This window comes from Mytilus californianus, unplaced genomic scaffold (assembly GCF_021869535.1).
Source record: "Mytilus californianus isolate M0D057914Y unplaced genomic scaffold, xbMytCali1.0.p SCAF_9, whole genome shotgun sequence".
Taxonomy (NCBI): Eukaryota; Metazoa; Mollusca; class Bivalvia; order Mytilida; family Mytilidae; genus Mytilus; species Mytilus californianus.
This window is the reverse complement of record NW_026262745.1, coordinates 94018722-94041550: the sequence shown is the minus strand read 5'-3', so window position 1 is coordinate 94041550 and position 22829 is coordinate 94018722. Positions and strand designations below refer to the sequence as shown.

Genomic DNA, 22829 nt, shown 5'->3' with positions numbered 1-22829 from the left:
CAATGAGTAAAACCCATACGGCATAGTCAGCTATAAAAGGCCCGACATGACAAATGTAAAACAATTCAAACGAAAAAACTAACGGCCGGATTTATGTAAAAAATAAGGAACGAAAAACAAATATTATAAACAGCAACAAACGACAACCACTGAATTACAGGCTCCTGACTTGGGACAGGCACATACAGAATGTTTCGAAGGCGCGCCAACCCTCCCCTAGCCTCGGACAGTGGTGTAACAGTACAACTTAAAAACTACGAAAATCAGTTGAAAAGGGCTTAACTCATCAGATCGATACAAAGCAGAAATACGTCTAACAAAAACACAGAGTATATATAGGTAACACAAAATAAATAACTGAAAATACTCCACTGGCGCTCGAAACTAACATAAAAGTTCGAAAATAATCTTTGACCAATTTGTGATATCTATATCATTGTTGTTAAAGTTTTTTAAGTAATGAAAATATTGAGTACGTTGAAATCCGAGAGTTCACTGCAAACACACGCATATCAAACTACTAGTAACTGAGTAATTTGCATCCCATAAGAATAAGCCAACGGTACATCGCCATCAAGGAAAGGAAAATTAACAATAAGAAAGGAAAAGTCAACAACGTCATGAAGAGATGTGTGCTTCTAACGCTAAAACTCCCCCAGCAGGGTTATGAAAAAACACGACTGAAAATCGACAGTGGTATATTCCCCATCTCGAGTTGATTGACAGATGCGATGTATATGTTTCTCATCTCACAGAAACATGTTTTGGCTGTCTTAAATCTATAGACACTAGAAAACTCGTCTGATCTGTATATTTTCCCAGTGTGTCCTATTGTCTATGAGTGTGGATCCGCATGTCTGGTGGTACATGCATATGGGAGATGGTTGATCTGTCGACGCATCCTATATCGCTCCATTTTGAGCTCAGGCGAATCCCCAACATTTGTATATAACAACATAAAATGCTGATATCAAGGTATAATATGGAAATCGGTCACTATAAATGTTAGTACAGTTGAATGAGTGCCGGTGGATGGATTTCGTGTGTATATTAAGAAAAAAAAGACATTCGGACTGTTTACAAAGAATATATCATCTAAATTTCTGCTTGTATTAAAAAAATATCTATCAGTTGCATTTTTTATTTTTTAGGAAGCTGTTATGAATTGTAATGCATAACAGTAAATGAAGGAATCTGTAATAAGAAAGTTACAGTTAGTCGCCATCGAAAAACCAATCACGTGTCGGTATACTTATCTCTAAGATGAACATATATATTATAAAGCAAGCAATAAATGTTTTTATTGATTCTTTGCATTTTGTGAAATAAGTATAAAACTTCATTGATTTGCTGCTTTTGAAGCGCTTTCTTGATTCATCTTCATCAGGAACACTAAAACCCAAAATTTGAAAATCAAGGATGTATTAGTACTTTAAAACACGATGTGCTATATGACCAAATAGACCCTAAAGAGAATAGCCAAATTAATCTAAGTTGAACTTTTCCAAATCAGCAGCGGTATGGACCCAATGCAATAGAAATCAAACTTAAACTGTTAACAGAGGCAGAGTGACCTTTAAATCTTTGTCGGTAATCCAAGACTTTCAGGAAGCAATTGGTCTCTAGTGGATATTTGTCTCATTGGCGATCATAACATATTTTATTCTTTGTATATTTCAAAGATTTTTTCACAGTCCAGAAATAGCTAGTACCAATATTGACACAAGCTTTGTCATTTTATTTAATTACTAGTTCCTTAGCGGTACGTTGCACATATAAAAACATAAGTCAGAAAAACCGAAACATGTGTAGTTAAACATTTACTGGATGCAGATATACACCGAAATTTAGAAAGATTTCATGTGAAATTTAGAAAGTCATCATAAAGTTAAAACATTGTGTGTTCAGCATCATCTTTAAATTAAGTCCTTGTAGAAGAATGTTTACCAACAATTCGATCATTATGAACAATTTTACTTAAATTGTACAATTTAGAGCCCGTGATATAGTGACTTCCTTGTAAGCAACAAAAATTTGTGAAAGAATGCATGCTTCTATGTGAAATTTTCCCATCAACAGCGGTATTGACCAAGTGGTATAAACAATTAACACTTATATATATATAGTATGGAGTAAAACTTAGCTCAACAAACCTTAAGCCGAGCGAAGAAACTTGTAGGCTGTTGAGTATCATTCTGTTTGACAATAACCAATTCCACTACACAACATACAATAACTACGATCTGTAGTGCTTGATAAACAATTATTAGTGGATATAAAATGTCAAGTATGTGCAGTAGTGTATAACCTGTAATTTCACCGGATGTCAACATTTTCCTACAAAATTGAGTTCGTTGTTTGCTGAAATGTATATACCATGTATATAAATAATTGATAGTTCCCTTAGTTAACCTCATGATTAATGTTTTAACTTGGACAGTAACGAGAAATTGATTTATTTTCATTATCTGTATTTATATTTCTTAAATATATTCGATATTGCAAACAGTAAGAGATAATAGGATAGTTTGCGCCTACGAAAATTGTTCACAAGTAAAAAATATAACACAAGCTTAATAACGGAAAGGGACATAAAAAAATAGTAAAATTCGTCTAAGGACAACTTTGCCTGAGGAAGTTGGAACCTTAGTTTCTTAGTAATTTCTGGATTTATAGAGGGTCATAATTAATGTAAGGTATTCATGTTCCGCAATATTACGTTTTCTTCATTGTTTTGTAAACTATTGTTTGTTTCTCATATTTCGCCTTTGTTCCTACTGCCGTCACCCTTTCTTCGTGTTCCTTGATTTATGTTCTGAGATAAATAAATTTCGAGCATCCAAAGCGTTTTTCTTGATTTACCTACACCCAGAACGCTCACATGTTAAGCAAGACGCTTTTATTTTAAACTATGATTGTACTAGGGAAACAACTCCACACCTGTGTCACACGTGTGTTAACAAGCCATTAGTATATGTAAATAGTTATTAAAAAATGTGAATTTATGGTTCTTATTTTAGTCATAAATCGGGCCGTTGGTTTTTTCGTTTGAATTGTTTCACATTTTGTCATGTCGGAGCCTTTAATACTTAAGGGAGCTACCATTTGATTTTTTTTTTGGGGGGGGGGGGGCTAGGATGAAATTTGAAAAAAGGCAGGACAGGAGTTTTGAGTAAAAAAAAAAGGCAGGATGACAACTTCTGTCAAAAAAGTCAGGATAAACTAATAAAAAAAAAGCAGGACCGAATAGAGTGAAAAATAAAAAGGCAGGACCAAATAGAGTGAAAAATAAAAAGGCAGGACAGACTTCAATTAAAAAAAATGCTGGACAAAACTTTTTCATCCTAGCCAGTCCCCCTAGTCATTCTACTTCAATAATCTACCTGAATTTTCATTTTTACTATTTCTTTGTCGCCTTTCATAGCAAGTTTTAACCTCGATCTTCTTAAAATAGGAAGTAAAATTCAGCTCCTACTTATAATAATGCATGATAATTATTTTTCAGATTAATTAACGGTTATTTAAAGTTTCTATAATTACATTTAAATAAACAAGGGCAGGTAACTCGAATTTCCCTGTAAGGATTTAATTCCTAACATTAGATAGGATAAGAATTCCCGTACTTTTTATCTGAACATAGAAGTATTTTATTGACAAAACATTACTTCCATGATCTGAGATTACAAATTTTCATGAACTAACATAGCCCTATCTATGCCTTTCCATACATGCCCTTATTAGATGCACGTGAAGTCGTCATTGATGAAGAGAGTATTGAAAAGAATTTTATGAACAATATATTCAATCTTATAGAGACGATTTCGTTGAGAAAAAGGACATAAACTTTAACATGTTTAACCAAAAAATAGAACTTCTGACGAAATAAAAGAAAATAAAATGAAGAGAATCTTCAGAAATGGCAACTGAACAAATACCAGAAAAGAAAAATCACACTTTTAAGTTTTATTCTTCCGAAGTGCTTTTCTTGATTAACTTTCATCAGGAACACTCAAAATCTGACCATTTAAAAGTCGGGTAGAACCGTTAGGAGCTATATATGACCAGAAAATGAAAAGGACGAATCAGTGAGTGCAACAGTTAAAATCATGGAGACTGACTTAAGTTATGCAAGGACAACTATAAATCAGAATTGAAGACTTCCAGTTCTGGTTCAGAATTATTTATATAAAACAATTACCTGAATGAACCTCCATCCCTGACATTGCCAAGTTATCTAAAATTGATCATGACACAATAAAACAAAAACGTTTATCTACAAAGTGGAATGACCCTCACTTTTTCAAGTTCACAGACAGGTACATAAAATATGAAAATATAATGTCTCGGAATTCTTTTAATAGTCAGTATGGTCAGAACCAAATTTGTGCACTAGGCACCAACTGTTTTCTTCACTTACCTTCTGACACAATTTGTTTGTTTTTCTTTAGAATCAACCTATGTATTTAACGTTCAACATTGGCAAGGGTTTTACTGTTTGGTCGGAAGAACACCAATAGATGACCATATTTCTATACCATCAAAACAATTTGAACTTTCTCTCTAAAAAGCCTGTGTCGCTTTCCCGAATCTATGTGCATCAGGGTCAGGATTTCCCATTGCCGGTAATGGTAACGTTTTCTTCTGTAGATCAGTCCGTATCGTAAACTTGGATATGTATGATGGCTCGTTTCAAAGCTGAGACATTTTCACATATGTGGTTACATTTTCGGGGTATGAAGTGAGATTCATTTTTCCGTAAATTAGCACACCCCGAAAATCCTTTTGTGATGCGGCTCCTCGTGGTAAAAAAATTCCTTTTTTATACACAATAAGTTTTTTGAAAATTTAATACTTTGCATACATTCAATAACTCCTTAGTTTTTACACATTTATTCTATGGTCCTATACTTTCCAAATCAACACAAATGGTTAAGCTGAGTCACTTGTTAAAAATAGAAACATGTCCAATATCACTACACAGAGATTTTTTGTTTACGCACAACTTTTGAGTTCCTCACTTTGAGGCGCATTAGGGATCTTGACCCATAATGAAATCCATAGTTCTGTTTTTTTCCAAATATTCTTGTGTGATCTTCATCAGTATGACTTTCTGAATAAATCTGTGTATTTTAGTCCATTTCTGAAAGAAAATAAAGTTGTTTCAGCACTATAAGGCAATGACCCTTTTATCGCTATATTTATTAATTCTAAATACTATGTGTAAGTTTAATTGATTTCTTTCAGTATACCTTCACAAGTCAAAATATGGATACAACATCTGATGATAACCTTCAATTACAATATACAGACCCTGTATAAGCATTTAATAAAATTTTCTGATGTCTAAAAGTGCATTTTGACTGAGAAAAAAAGTTTTTTTTAAATGTATTTCAGTGAAAACCATTTGTCAGTGAGAAATGCACATTAGGCTTTTAAGTAAACATTATGACATCACACGTATGATGATGTCATTAAATAAAGACTGATTAAAATAATGCTAAGCACAGTTTGCCGTGTTACATAACGAACAGTTGCCTCAGGATTTAACTGAAAATGTCGAATCGAAAAGATCAGTAACTAAGCATTTTAAAAGAATATCAAGACCATAGCAACAGTTTTCAAATTAGCATATTTTCAACATGACTGTTATTTCAATCGCATAAATACCATAAATAAACAATTTAGAGCTTGCCTAATAAAACAAAATGCTTACCATCGATTCACAACTTTTTAATATCTCTAATTTGCCGTCTCAGGTTTAACTGGAATGATATGATTGTTTGAAACTGGAATAAGACAAAAAATTGACTAAGGTTGTTTGATCATTTCATTTAAATACAAACTGTACTATTGAGAGAGAAAAAAATCAAATTCTTCAAAGTTTTATCACATAAAAAAAAGAAGCTTCTCCTTTGTGGCTTCTCAACCTTCATTTTAACCTTTTATTATGAGGAGCAATCATTTTACGGACGCCATCACGAGTTGGTTGACCGCTATGGAATAACCGTTTCACAGATGATATCGGATATGTTCCTTATGTCGTAACTACAATACCCTTCCCTTTTCACGAATGTGACTTACCGAATTAGACTATTTACCGGATTTGTAATAACATAAGCAACACGACGGGTGCCACATGTGGAGCAGGATCTGCTTACCCTTCCGGAGCACCTGAGATCACCCCCAGTTTTTGGTGGGGTTCGTGTTGCTTAGTCTTTAGTTTTCTATGTTGTGTCATCTGTACTATTATTTGTCTGTTTGTCTTTTTATTTTTGGCCATGACGTTGTCAGTTTGTTTTCGATCTATGAGTTTGACTGTCCCTCTGGTATCTTTCGTCCCTCTTTTTATAACCACTGGGTCGATGTCTTTGCTGGTGGACATTTTGTCCCCGAGGACATCATTCGCCCAGTAGCAAAATTGCATGAATTTACGAAGATCTAACAGGATACTGGCTCGGACGTCGCCCAGTATAAAAAGGTCCGAAACAGACGTCACCATGGACACGGTGTCGTCTGATAAGGCAGGTGTCCCCTCATCTCCAGACATGACAAATATTCCAAACATGACTCATTCAGATCATCATACTAGTGACAATAGCAAGAGTACACAGCCATGTTCAGTTCTCCTTAAAGACATTTTGGATTTTGATGACTCTGAACAACACTGTCTCATTTCGAAATGTGGAGCTAATGGCTGCAAAACTTTTGAAATTTTAATTACACACGCTCAATTCACTAGCAATTTAACTAAAAAGTCTTACTTTACTAGAAGTTACGATGATCTGAATTGTAAATCTATAAATGTCGTCTACGGATTAGAGTGTAACCTTTGTGGATTTGTTTACGTCGGTGAAACGAAAGGAAGGCTAAACAAACGTATGTGCGGCCATAGATCAGATATCAACCTCAATGCAAACGACATGCTGTACCAGCATTTTAATCAGCATGATCATTCCATCGTTTCTATGACAGTTCGTATAATCGAAAAAATATACCACAAGACTAACAATCCACAACTTGCAACGCCTCTCCATAGACAAAAAGAGGACTACTGGATTCGACAATTGGGAAAAGCGACACCATATGGTTGCAATCATGACAAAATTGATGGTATAGGTATTCTATCTAGTCCTTCCTGTAGCTCGGTGAATGTGATGAATATTTTCAACTCTACTCCTCAAAACGTAGACGCAGTCATGGTCATCGTCATTATACATCACCTACTTTGCATGATGTCTCTATTAATGACTTGCTGCCATTTATACAAAAGCCGTTAGGTATTCATCACATTCGCACGAAACTGTATTCATTACCCCTTTCAAAACTTCATTCTCTGTTCAATTTATGTTTGAAAACCACTGTTACAAACCCTCATTCAAACCAATACAAACTTACAGCTATTATTTCGGATATTGCAAGTCACAGACTTTTCAAACCAGTTCGCATTGGAAAAGATGAAAAAGAGAAAAGATCTTTTCTTAAACTTTCCTTTGCCAACAAAGGTCTCGATGGCATCAACTTAGGCAATATCCTTCATCATAAATTAGTTCAGTCGAAAATACCTCCTTATTTTAAAGATCAGTCTGTACCAATAATTTCTTATACCTATACCAAACCAATTGCAACTAAAATTTTCAATTACAAACACGTTTTGCAGGATCTCAACATTGACGACTTCAAGTCTAAACCTCCTGATTGCACCTGTGCTAGTTCCCAATTCACATATAATCCGGCTGGCCACGTTATTACCGGAGACCTCAACATTGTCAATAACACTTCCCTGCGAAATTTGTTATCCAAAGGTCCGAAATATCGTGAGCCTAAATCCATCAATTGGAAATACAACTTCAAAATACTGATGGATTCAGTCGAGGATTATGATAGGCAATGGGCTAAACGCGAGAAAGAAGACGTAGATACTCTTTCCGAATGGATTAAGGCTGTGAGGTCGTTGATACAAATCCGAATTGAGAAACTAAATGAGCATATCAATATCCACGCTACATCAATTTTTAAAGACCCAAATAATGCAAAACACTTGTCCTACCTCCATGACAAATATGTTGTTGTCCCCGCAGATAAAGCCCCAAACAACATCGTTTTTGTGTGTAAATATCATTACATAAACTGCTTGATAAATGAATTAGGTATTGACAATTCACTTGGAAACTCAACATATACCCTCACGACACTTACCAAGGAGGAAATTCTAGATAATCATAGGTCTGTTCTATGTTCCTTTGGAATTTCAACCAAAGACGAAGAACTGGATCTTCCATCACTGTATTGGATACCTAAACTACATAAGTGTCCTTACAAACAACGGTATATTGCTGGGTCTTCCATGTGCTCCACGAAACCTCTTTCTAAATTATTAACATCTATTTTATCAGCAATCAAAGCCGGGCTCCAAAGTTATTGTGAAACTGCCTATGTAGCGTGAATCAGATGTGTATACTAAAAAATTCCAAAGATCTTTTAGAATACATACAATCTAAGACTCTCTCATCTTGCAATAGTATTAAAACATTTGACTTTTCTACACTTTACGCAAGTATTCCCCATTCCAAACTAAAAGACAAATTGAAAGAGTTGGTATTACTTTGTTTCATTAAAAAGAATGGCGAACGTAGATACAAGTATCTTGTCTTGGGGAGGGATAAATCCTACTTTGTAAAGAATCACTCTGATTCAAACAAAAAATTCTCTGAAACTGACATTATCAAGATGCTTGATTTCTTGATTGACAACATATTTGTTACGTTTGGAGGACGTGTTTTTCAACAGACTGTCGGAATTCCAATGGGAACCAATTGTGCCCCTCTTCTTGCCGACTTGTTTCTTTATTATTATGAGGCTGACTTCATACAGGAGCCTCTTAGGAAGAGAGATAAGAAGTTAGCAATATCCTTTAACTCTACGTTCCGCTTTATAGATGATGTTCTCTCACTAAATAATACAAAATTTGGTGACTATGTTGAACGAATCTATCCCATCGAACTAGAGATAAAGGATACTACAGATACAGTTAAGTCTGCCTCATATCTTGACTTACATCTAGCAATTGACAATGAGGGTCGGTTGAAAACAAAACTTTACGACAAAAGAGATGATTTCAGCTTCCCAATTGTGAACTTTCCATTTCTATGTAGCAACATTCCAGCGCCTGCATACGGAGTATATATCTCCCAATTGATACGATATTCCCGGCCTGTGTTTCCTATCATGATTTCCTTGATAGAGGATTGCTGCTCACAAGGAAGCTATTAAACCAAGAGTTTCAAATGGTGAAGTCATCCCTTCGTAAATTTTACGGACGCCGTCACGAGTTGGTTGACCGTTATGGAATAACCGTTTCACAGATGATATCGGATATGTTCCTTATGTCGTAACTACAATACCCTTCCCTTTTCACGAATGTGACTTACCGAATTAGACTATTTACCGGATTTGTAATAACATACTCAACAAGACGGGTGCCACATGTGGAGCAGGATCTGCTTACCCTTCCGGAGCACCTGAGATCACCCCCAGTTTTTGGTGGGGTTCGTGTTGCTTAGTCTTTAGTTTTCTTTGTTGTGTCATCTGTACTATTATTTGTCTGTTTGTCTTTTTATTTTTGGCCATGACCTGTCAGTTTGTTTTCGATCTATGAGTTTGACTGTCCCTCTGGTATCTTTCGTCCCTCTTTTTTTTAATAGCTTAATAGCCGAATAGGTGAGGCACATGCTTTTAAAAGATTTGACCCTCCCCCTTTTTCACCGAGAAAAGACAATATCTTGTGATTTGGCAAATTGCTACTGTGCATTAAATTATAGCAATTCATGCTTTTCTTAAAATATGTTTGTCTGTTTATTTGCATATTAATGACCAGCTGCTGATTAATGGTGTAAAACACATGTATCAAATTATATTCGTACGAAGTGTGTTATTTCCCTTGATTATCAGCTATTCCTGTAGCATGTGCAGCTGCATTGTTTGCTTTGTTTGTAGATCTTGTCTTTTTTATAACTTTTGCCATTTAAAGGTTCTCTCTATCTATTAGAGCGTTAAAGATAATAGATAAAAACGAAAACAAAATTGGAAAAGTTCGTCATTTAGGGGCAATAACTCCTTTCAGAAGTCGTCCGACTGTTTTGGTTTAGATAGAGGGTATGTAGATTTCATCATTCTGAACATTTCTGCCTCTGTAAGATTTTATCTATTTATAATGGTTATCAAGATAGTAACATATGCTTGCATTTACAACTTCTGTTCTATTTTTAACTTGGTGACAGGCTGGATAACCGGACTCATTTCTAAACTAGATATCCCAAGAATGATTGTGGCCAAAATAAAAATAAGGAGATGTGGTATGATTTCCAATGAGACAACTCTCCACCAGAGACCAAATGACTTTGAAGGTTAGCAACTATAGGTCATCGTACGGTCTTCAACAATGAACAAACCCCATACCGCATAGCAAGCGACAAAAGGTGCCGAAATGACAAATGTAAAACAATTCAAAAGAGAAAACTAACAGCCAGATTTATGTACAAAAAAATAAATGGAAAACAAACATGATATACAGTAACAAACGACAACTACTAAATTACAGGCTCCTGACTCAGTTTAGTTTTATTTGGCCGATTAGTATCAGATGAGATTTTTGTAAAACGGACGCCAAGTGATAGCAATAGGACACACTGGCCCTCTGGACCGAATGAAGTAAAAGGGAAGAAGATGTATGATGCGTCTATCAACAACCCAATGCAAACACATAATAGAAATTAGTGCGCTTTCATTGTATCAACCCTTAGAAAAACTACTTTATGTAACATATTTATTTGCTTTGTTTATTTCGAAGTGTTTCATACATAACAACAATAAAAAGGGTTTTGCAACACCTGAATTCAAACAACATAATACAAGGTCGTAAAATAATATATGAATTTGGGACAAAAATAAAACTGTTGGCCTGATTCATAAAAATTATTTAAATTTACAACAATAGCTTGTAAGACAATGATAATTCCTTTCTTCGTTATATGTACACGCTAAACGATCGTACTTAAGGTTGAAGAAAGTGATTAGTATTATTTTACATATGCTGGGATTGATTGAAAAAAATCTTTTCTAAAGAGCGATGATGAGTATTTTGTAATGACCAAATATTCTGGCAAATCAGTCAACTGTTCGTGACTATTTGATTGATTGTTGGTTACTCAACTTTTAGTGGCAAATGTTTGAAGCATATTCAGGACGAAAACCTGTTTACAATCAATACAAAGGGTAGGCTATGCACAAACGGTCGACTGGATAAATGAAATTTGAACTGCGTCGAAAGTGTGAGCGTACTATCCTGCTATAAATGCGGTGTGGGTTTTGCTCAGTGTATATCGGGGTTTTTCGTCTTTCCTGTGTTGAGTTGCCGTCTCGTTTTTTGTTCACCCCTCTAACATTGTTTTCATACCTTGACACCAGGATGTTTATAAGGCTGTATTGTAACAAAAAGCCATATGAATGATATTGAGTCATTGACAACTCCAAATTTGGTATGTACTCCTATTGCTGTATAGTTTGAGTCAACTTTACATTAAACATATTGAATTTAATATACGTTAACATGAATTGTAAGTTGTTGTTTGTCAATAAAATTATCATAGATACCGGGATTAGAATTGGGTACGCCTGACGCGCGTTTCGTCTGTAAAAGACTCATCAGTGACACACGAATAAAAAAAAATAAAAAGGCCAAATAAAGTACGAGGTCGACGAGCATTGATTAAACACTATTTTCATTAGTAATCAGATGTTAGTTAGTTGGTTGTATATGTATTTTTTGTAATTCTTGTTCTCCTTTTTATGTATAAGGTAATCCTGTCAAAGGAAGTTAATGAATTATATATACATAAAGGAATTATTCCCATATAAAGAAGATAGAAAAAACATTTATCTACATGTAACTCAAACAATCGCTACGAGGCACAAACACTTACTTACATAAAAACCATAGACACAAAGCAACGTAAGCAGAGTACGTGCAGTTACTGAAAGCTAGTTCAAAGCCAATAACAAGTAATAAATAAAACATGTTCTCCCAAACTAAAGTATCAATCAGCGCACATCAAGCGGATTTTGTGTGAGGACGACGTAAACCGTCTGGGAAACACATGGCATTTTGCTATGCCAAAATATAAGTAACCAGTATCGACAGGATGAATGATCATGAATTTTCATAACTGTACAAATATAGAAATATATAGTAATTTCTTAATTTTTCAAAAACTAATTCAATGTAAGAACCAATAAAAACAAACTTTTAGGAAAGAATCATTGAACATGTGCTTAGAATATTCTTCTCCTCTGGTAAATTTGATTAACTTTTGCATCATACGAACTCATAAACTACTTAGATAAGTTATTTCGATAGTCTGCTATTAATGTAACATTTTTCTATCACTTCATAATTTTCTGATGCTTCGGACGCATGAAACTTATAAAAACTTTTCATTTTTTACAGCACTGGATCAATACTGGTGCTGATGGACCATCAGTTCCCGAGGGTATCATCAGCTCACTAGTCAGTGCTTTTGTACTGACATGATTTATAGCAAACATTTAAAAAATTGTCCATTTGTAAATTTAGAAATTATAAAAAAAAAAACAAAGGTTTGAACTCCCTCAGCCAAAAGTGATCTTAGATGGATTTGGCTATTACTTTAGGTCATTTTTGATTATATAGCTTTTCAACTGTTTCGGTTCAAACGCATCTGTTGCTCTCCAAATATTCGGCTTTGAGCGTTCCTGATGAACGTAAATCAAGAAAAGCGCTTCGGACGCATGAAATTTATGAGGAGTTGTTTTATATTTTTTTTTCAGTAGAATGTTACTACTAATAAATTATCAAAAAAGAGGTTGATAGGTATATGCTTATAGGAAGTGAAACAAGATAATCAAGTTCGTTGGGAACTCTCCTACGATCGTATAGATTGACACTGAAAGGTTGAATCATGCTTTGCAGGGATTTTGCCCACATGTACGTCAATTATTCAAATTGTAACTACGTCTTTTGGTGTCAAACAAATAGGCGGAAGATTCAAAGGTGACATTCAAAGCTCATAAGTCGTAGTAAAACTAACAACAACATTGAGAAAAGCATAAGACGGCAAAACGATAAATGCATCCACAAAACAATTCACAGAAAACTAAATACTGGGCAATGCGAACTGCATTAAAATATTCTTTGAAGCTCTTAGGTGCTCCGAAATAGTAAGCAAATCATGCTCCACTAGTGGCACCCGTCATGGTGTTCAGGTCAAATGCTCATAAGTGTTGTACTGTGAATTTCCAAGGCCATACAGAAATGACTTAGCATTTATGCATCTTGCAATGAACTAATCTCTAAGAGTAGTTACAAGTAGTTTTGTAATTATAGAGAATCGTCCATATCCCCTCATCAGTGTTAATCTAAGGCCCCAATCGGTTCAGATGCTGCTGCATTTAATATGTTTTCAAAATTGTAAAATGATACCTTAATTTTGCAAAAGAATTACTTTATAATACATGAAACAAACAGTATTTACATAGTCAAACAATTTATTAATAATCTCAATATAAATAAATACACCGCAATTAAACAACTAGAAAGTATACAAATATAGTATTTCAAAGAAACGTATCAGCAATCAAATGTATAAAATTGAAAGTAAAGACGATGTTTTTATAAGTATTCAAACATATTTTAGTGGTATTTCTATTTATGACATGATGTAGTACTCTTTGCCTTTTTCTATTTTTGAAGTTTTTTGTCCTATTTATAACTTTCGTCTCATTACCCAATACAATATTTTGTCTGACTTTTATCTGAAGACATAAAAATGTTGTAAACAGGAAGTCCCGAGTGATTTTTAGCAAATATTGTATGATTGTCTAATTTTAAATTTACAAACTTAGTTTCAGTATAAAGAGCACATCACTTTCAATTTCAAATTCTCATTTCATATACATTTTATCCTTAAAGTTAATTTGTAATATATTAATAACTAAGCAAATAAATCAAACTCTAACATCCTCTGTCTCATTAATGTATCACTGATTTGCCCTGAAAGATAAAATCTTCTGTTAAAGCGTTTTTAAAATTGGTGCATAATTAACTTTTACAATATGATTCGTTATAATTTTTGCTGTTGAATGCATTTTTTGGACTGGTGTTTCAATTTTAAATAACTTTCTAAATGCAATGATTCGAAGTTACATTGTAAATAAGTGTTAGGAATAAACATGTATAAGCAAGTTATTATTGATTTTATTTTTAACATGTACAGGTTGTTACTTTTTAAAAAAAGGACCAAATTATCGTCCTCCCTCTAAAAAAAATATTGGAATCAGTGTCGCTAGTTCACAAAGTCGCTCTTTCATCGCACTGTAAAAACTGGGGTAAACAACGGAAATAATCTGATAATATTATTATTTATTACGCCAGACGCGCGTTTCGTCTTCATAAGACTCATCAGTGACGCTCAGATACAAAAAGTTACAAAGGCAAACAAGTACAAAGTTGAAGAGCATTGAGGACCCAAAACGTCAAAAAGTTGTTCCAAATACGGTTAAGGAAATCTATGTCTGGGATGAGAAATTCCTTAGTATTTTGAAAAATTCATATTTTTGTAGACAGGAAAGATCTTCTGATTCTTATTGAAATAAATGTATGAATGTTGTGGATATATGAGTGTTAAAAAATATTCTCCTTGATGATATTATTGTACGTTTCGGAAATAAAGTGTATCGACAGGTTGTAGATATTCATATGGGCACCAATTGTGCCTCCTTAATAGCAGACTTGTTCTTGTTCTGAAACTGTTATGAATCAAAGTTTATGACCAAAATCAGTACAGACCAGTATACATTGCATTTAATTGATAAATTCAACAACACTAACCGTTATCTTAATTAGTTTTTTTATCGTTTAATAATCAAGACACCAAAACTAAATTCTTCCATAGATATAAAGACTTGGTTTTGAGGTTTGGTTGTACATGAAGAAAACTTAATTATTTCAAACAGGATAGCACTTTGTAATTTTTACGGAGATGTTGTTTACCGAGCCCTGAAAATTAAAAACGACCCGGGTAAACCTATCGATCCTTTAAATAAAATAATTATAAAAGGTTACAAATTCAACACTTTAATTAGATATTAAAATACTTTTTTCATTGGTATTGATATTAATTTTGTTATCCGTAAATTAAAATCAAATTTAATATTATGTTTATATACATATGCACATTCAAGGCTCTACAATCTGTCGATACCTGCATCTTTGTATTGCAGAAGGTCATATTTTTCTCTGACTGTTTATAACGTCTTTGCGCGAAATCCATTAGATGTTGGATGTGTATTGATTTGATATTTTAGTCGTAAATGCATGATTTTGTTTTTAGTTGATATTGGCTTTGAACTAGGTTTCGGAAACTGTAAGTATTCTCAGATCTGCATCACTGTCTAAGGTAAGGGTGGGGTTACAGCCTTCAAACGAGTTTAACCCCGACGCATTCTGTATGTGCCTGTCCCAAGTCAAGAGTCTATAATTCAATGGTTGTTGTTTGTTGCTGTGTAACATATTTGTTTGTACATTATTCGGTACATAAATTAGGCCATGGATTTTCTAGTTTGAACTGTTTTACATTAATTTGTCATTTGAGGCTATTTTTAGCTGACTATGCGGCGAGGGCTTGCCCATTGTTGAAGGCCATATGGTAACCTATATATGGACGCAGGACATTTCAGCGAAAAATTTTAAATTACTAGAGGACATTTTAGCGCCGACATCAGAGCCCATTTTAGCGCCGGATTAATCAGTTCACCTGTATTTTCGATAGCTCATGTTAGCGAAAACCTACTTGGTTAAATAATACTCACCTTACTATAACCATGAACAGTAATTTATACTGATTTAATTTTTAAGCTTAAGTTTTGTATTTAACCTTTTAGACTTTTAGTGTATTTTACTGTATTTTATCTACAGATATAAATTTCAGACAAGAACGGACTTTTAACATTTGATTTTATCTTTTAGACTTTTAGTGCTGTATTTTAATGGACATGATATGTTTTATATTGTGCTGTCTTGAGTCTATTAAAGTTTTTTTTTTATTACATATCATGTATTATAATGGGTTAAAAATATTTTGCTAAAATGGGCATAGACAACTTTAATTTTCGCTAGAATGGGTTAAAAATCAGGCGCTAAAATGGGTTTTACTTTGGCGCTTAAACGTCTGTTTTTTTTTTGGATTTGTTTTCTCGCTTAAATGTCCTATCAATGCGCTAATATGTCCTCCACCGCCTATATATATATATATATATATATATATATATAGTCGTTAATTTCTGTGTCATTTGGTCTCTTTTCGAGAGTTGTTTCATTGGCAATCATACCACATCTTCTTTTTATAATTATCATTTTAATTGCAAAATTTAATGTATATTTCGCTTTGATCAATTCTTGAATTGTCTCTTTGGAGACAAAAAAATTACGATTTTGGTGGACTAACATATTACTGTTCTAAAAATAAAATATAGAATTAAACATCAATACCCATTTTCTTTTGAACAAATCCGTAAACTTAAACTTTTCGTCCTTGCAGTACGTTCAGTAAATAAATATTAATACAAACCTATTTCTTATTAAAATCCAAAATCCACAAAACCAGGAAAAATGAAATAATAATAGACTGTAAAGTTGAGTTTAGAAGATCACCTGAAGTCACTATGTTAGCTATTAGAACTCCAATTGCTAAACGTAATGTCTGGCCCGCTCCGTGCAAATCTTTCATAAATTGTTCTGCTTCCTAAAGTAAATGAGTTTGGAGTCAAACTGTTTGAACAATTGCTAATGGACGTAAATCAAAATGTATGCAAACCTTAACGACATTATGAAGTGGTCTCATTTGGGATGTAAGGGTGATGCTGGACTGCTTGATTTTTTGAAAGCGTGACACGTGAATTTTCCGGGAAAACAGGGAAAAGTCTGGCTATTATAACACTTATAACAACGATAAGTGGGATACGGGACTGGGACAAACGATAAACTAGATCCAGGATCAGACCTTCCCAAAAGACCTACTATGAATCCAAAACACATTATTACCTTACAAAAATATGTTGGATTAAAGCTCAAAATCGAAGGAGTAGACAGTTTTGATTTATCAGTTGAGATCCTTTTTGAAATGTTTTGATAATCAACCAATGTGAGGTACTATTCCTGTTAAGGTTTTAAAAGATGTTTGTAAATGTTAAAACAAGTGTTTATCTCTTCCATACGAACGAAACTTGATAATCTGTCAAAATTTTAATAAGTCCATTATTTAAAACATTTAAAAACTGCTGTTTCATGATTCCAATAAATTAGTTTGACCTGAAAACATGCTCACACATTGTTGTCAATATAATGGAATTCTACGCGACTGTCATATAAGTGAGAGGTTTACCTAGCGTCAAAGCCAGGTTTATTCCACCAATGTCTACATAAGGAAATGGCTGTACACAATTGATGCTATAAAAACGTACGCGCAAGAATTTTAATGTATGATTTGACGTTGTTTTCTGTCAGTTTCATTAGAATGGAGATAACCATATTGTATTTTAAGCTCTGACATCATCAATTAGTGAGTTGATGCCGTCGGAGCTTATAAATACAATACAGTTATTCTTAAAATCAGCGACAGTCTAAATCATGTTTTATTTTAAGCCTTAAACAGTATACTAGTATTCTCTTTTCGAGTAAAATCATAAAAATATTGATATCCGGGGAAAATTCAAATAGCTCAGTCAAACACATCAAACGAATGAATAACAACTGTCATATTTCTGAACAATGGTATAGGCATTTTCGTATGTAGAAAACGCTGGATTAAACCTGGTTGTATAGCTAGCTAAACCTCTCACTTGTATGACAGTCGTATCAAATTCCATCATATTGAGAACGATCTGTGTTAACGATGTATATAATGACAACGATGGAGTCACACTTTAAACAAATGTCTTACCTTTTTTCGTATTGCTGGTTTCTCATCGGACTTATTCGATTCTCTGATTGAATTCGACATCATAAGGCGAATGCTCAAAATTGTGATATAAGCTAGATACCCAATCAGAAAAATTGAAGTCCCAATAACAAAATAAGAGTACAGTTGGTATAAAAGATAAATTTCAACTATGACGAATGATGCTACCAATCCAAACACATTTCGCTGAACCTTCAATTTTTCAAAATTTCTTTTCATGATGTCTTCTTTTGTGGAAAATACTTTTGTCTAAAATAGATAGGAGAAAATATGTAATAAATCGTACATAGTTAGATTTTAATCTTTAGCTTCCTTTTAATCAGAGTTACAATAAAAAAACGAGCTTGTTATATATGATATGATTATTTTTTATGTAGCATTTACAATAAAATTAAAGGATATAATATCTATTCTATAAGTAGCGGATTCACAGTAGCTGTTTTACTCTTGGACTGTTGCATATCAGCTGTAGAATTAAAAACAAACTGTCTTGATTCATAGGCCTAGTGGTCAAGTAGTTACTATTGACATCACTAGCCAGTCAACACTGAGGTTGTGAGTTCGAACCCCGCTCGTGTGGGTGCACTCGACTCCAATCTTAATTTACTAGGGTTGTCAATTTCCCTATTGAAGGTCGGTGGTTTTCTCCGGACACTCCGGTTTCCCCAACCTATAAAAACTGGCGCTTAAATGTGGCGTTAAAACACCAACAATCAATCAATCAATTTTCGTCCATATAGCAAGCACTTTATCAGTCCTAGTCCACAATAGTTGTGCATTTAATTCACAGAAGCAATAAAAAAATCAGCAACTGCAAATTTCTTATAGAGGGAAGATATTTGTGTATTATGTTTTAATGTTAAACGACTGTCCCTTGTAAGAGGAGTGTTGGTGCATTCCAACCAATAGTTTAAACGAGCCGCATTCTGTATGTACCTGTCCTTAGTCAGGAGCATAGAATTTGATGGTTGTCATTTGTTGCTGTGTAATATATGTGTTTTTTTGTCATTATTTTGTATATAAATTAGGCCGTAAGTTTTCTTGTTTGTTTTTTATTTTTTTTACTTTGCGGTGAGGGCTTTGTTCATTGTTGAACGCCGTACGGTGACTTATAGTTGTTAATTTCTGTGTCATTTAGTCTCTCGTAGTGAGTTGTCCCATTGGCAATCATATTGAATCTTCTTATTTTTAGAAGCATAGATCGATGCTTTTATGTGAACTTTTCAGCAGTGGTATCGACCCGACGGTATAAATAATTAACACTTTTATACATATATGTTGTGTACAAGTTAATGTTGTACAACATAGCTCAAACAAACCTTAAGCCGAGCGAAGAAATTTGTAGGCTGTTGAGCATCATTCTGTTTTACAATGACCAATTGCGTCACACAACACACGACTACCACGATCTGTAGTGCCTGATAACCAATTATTAGTGGATATAAAACGTCAAGTATGTGTAGTAGCGTATAACCTGCTATTTCACCAGATATCGACATTTTCCTACAAAATTGCGTTCGTCGTTTGCTGAAATGTAAATACCATGTATACGTTGATTGATAGTTCCTAATAACCAATTGTAATTTGTAATAACATGAGTAACACGACGGGTGCCACATGTGGAGCAGGATCTACTTATCCTTGCGGAGCACCTGAGGTCACCATCAGTTTTTGATGGTGTTTGTGTTTTTCAGTCTTCAGTTTTCTATGTTGTGTTTTGTGTACTATTGTTTGTCAATAGTTTTTTTTCTGTTTTAGCCATGGCGTTATCTGTTTATTTTCGACACATGAGTTTGAATGTCCCTCTTGTATCTTTCGCCCTTCTGTACTTCAGTTAAACTTATCATTAATGTTTTAACTTGGACAGATTTATTTTCATTCTCTGTATATTTATATGTCTTATATATATTCAATATTACAAACAGTAAGAGAAAATAGGCTTGTTTGCGCTTACGTAAATTGATCACAAGTATACTATATAATACAAGCTAAAGGGACATACACAAATTATTGAACGTCATCTAAGGACAGATTTGACCGAAGCAGTTGGATCCTTAGCTTCTTAGTAATATTTCTTAATTCATAGAGGGTCAAAATGAATGTAAGGTACTCATGGTCTGCAATATAACGTGTTCTTCATTGCTTTATGAACTGTTGTTTGTTTCTCATTTCTTCTTTGTTCTTCTGCTGTCACCCTTTCTCCATGTTCCTTGATTAAGGTTCGTAGATATGGAGCCTTTTATAACTAAATAAGTTCTAATCACTGACCCATAACCGTGGTAAGAGAAAACAAAATGAATCTATTTAAACTTGACAAAAAGGGACTGAATTTTCTACATGTTTATGAAAATAAATTAGTCATTCTACTTCAATACTTTACCTGACTTTTTCTTTTACTATTTCTTTATCGCCTTTCTAAGCAAGTTTTGATCTCTGTCTTTCTAAAATAGGAAGTAAAATTCAGCTCCTCCTTGTAGAGAAATAATACATGATAATTAACGGATATTCAAAGTTTCTATAATTACCTTTAGAAAAACAAGGGCATGTAACTCGAATGTCCCTGTTAGACTTTAATTCTTTATTAATTTGTGGACATTTGTACATAATTGATTTAAATTACTTGATACTCCATATGGAGATGATTCTATTTACAGAAGACCTATACACAAAAAAAGAAATAAATATTAGTGCATAGCTACAATGTTATTAAAATGTTAATTTGACTCGGGTCGTTGTTTTTTTTTTCGTTTGAATTGTTTCACATTTTGTCTTGTCTCTTATATCTAAATAAGTTCTCATCACTGATCCGTAACCATGGTAAGGAAAAACAAAAATGAAACTAATTAAACTTGACTAAAAGGGACTGAATTTTATACAAGTTTGTGAAAAAAAAATTATTCTATTTCATTACTATACCTGACTTTTTCTTTTACTATTTCTTTATCGCGCCTTTCTTATAAGCAAGTTTTATCCTCTGTCTTCATATAATAGGAAGTAAAGTTCAGCTCCTACTTGAACGGAAATAATATATGATAATTATTTTTAAGATTAATGAACGGTTATTTAAAGTTTTAAATAAACAAGAGCAGGTAACTCGAATTTCCCTGTGTGGCTTTAGTTCTTTACATATGGTAGAAAAAGTTACCATGCACTGAGAATTTCCGTCCTTTTATCTAAGTATAGAAGCATTTTATTGAATCGATAATATATATGATCTTAGATTTCTTCTTTTCATGAGCTTACATAACTCTATACATAGACTTTTCAGATGCACGTGAAGTCGTCATTGATAAAGAGAGTATTGGAAAGAATTTTATGAACAATATATTTAAACGTACAGAGACGATTGACTTGCGGAAAATGTCGGAACCTAAACTTTAACCAAAAAATTGAACTTCTGGCGAAATAAAAATAACAAAAACAAAAACGAAGAGAATCTTCAGACATGGCATCTGAACAAATACCAGAAAAGGAAAATCACTTTTAAGTTTTGTTTCTTTCGATGAGCTTTTCTGGATTAACTTCACCAGAAACGCTAAAACCTAAATTTTGAAAGCTCGATTATGTAAATACGTAGAACCGTTAGGAGCTGTATGGTTTGAAAATGAAAAAATAAAAATCAGTGAGTGAAGCAGTTATAGAAGACAACTACATCCGAATTGAAGGCATCCAGTTTTGGGTTAGGTTTTATTCATATAAGAAAATAACCGAATGAACTTCCATCGGTATTCATTTGCCAAATTATTTCAAATTTATCATGACACAATAAAACAAAACAAAAAGTATTTACAAAGTGGAATAAAATATGAAAATACAATGTCTCGGAATTCTTTTAATAGTCAGTATGGTTAGTACCAAATGTGTGCACTAGACACCAACTGTTTTATTCACTTACCTTCTATAAACACAATTTGTTTGTTTTACTTTTAAATTGAACCTATTTATTTAGAAATAAACATGCCCCTTCCCCTCTACCTCCCAATCCCCCTCCCAAAAAAAATATAAAAAATTGAAAGATGAATATTATAGTCGGTATATTGTCCAAATTGAGTAACGACACTAATTGTTAGTATGATGTTCATATGCCATCTTTGAAAAGTATAAGGATTGACATGCTATCAATATAACCATTTAGTTAGTTTTTACAGTATATAGAATATGAATTAACAAATAAAATTAATATAAAAAAGAAGATGTGGTAGTATTGCCAATGGTTGAACTCTCCACAAGAGATCAAATGACACGTAAATTAACAACTACTATATGTCACCGTACGGCATTCAACAAAGCTCAAACCGCATAGTCAGCTATAAAAGGCCCTGAAATGACAATGTAAAACAAATCTGTTGAATTCAAACGAGAAAACTAACGGCCTAACTTATGTAAAAAGTATATATTAAAATGTTGAATGATTGAATGTTGTTTGCTTTACGTCCAGTGACAAATATTTCATACATGTTCAGGACTAGATCAATTTTACAATAAAACTAGAGGCTCTCAAGAGCCTGTGTCGCTCACCTGTATTTACTAATGCTTTGGAAATCATATAAAATAAGGTTAAAATCATAATTAATAGTATTAGATATTAGATATTATAATGATATCTAAGATAATAACAAAAAACTGCAAAATTTTTGAAAAATTACTAACTCAGGGGCAGCAACCCAACAACGGGTTGTCGGATTCGTCTGAAAATTTCAGGGCAGATAAATCTAAATCTGAAGAACATTTTTGCTACCTGTCAGATTTGCTCTAAATGCTTTAGTTTCAGAGATATAAACC

The 22829-nt window shown here is 33.5% G+C and overlaps 1 long non-coding RNA gene across 3 annotated transcripts; it reads right to left on the bottom strand.

The window, feature by feature from the left end:
- Nucleotides 1–13560: 13560 nt before the first annotated feature.
- LOC127715320 (uncharacterized) lies at nt 13561–21220 on the bottom strand. 3 transcript variants are annotated; one of them, XR_007988287.1, is made up of 6 exons: nt 20964–21220; nt 20428–20488; nt 19367–19574; nt 18030–18296; nt 16659–16832; nt 13561–14083 (listed from the first exon to the last, which is right to left on the bottom strand). It is a non-coding gene; the product is annotated as an uncharacterized LOC127715320 (long non-coding RNA). The 3 variants fall into 3 exon arrangements; XR_007988288.1 differs by lacking the exon at nt 20428–20488 and having other exon boundaries at nt 20964–21218; XR_007988286.1 differs by lacking the exon at nt 20964–21220 and having other exon boundaries at nt 20428–20677.
- Nucleotides 21221–22829: the final 1609 nt, after the last annotated feature.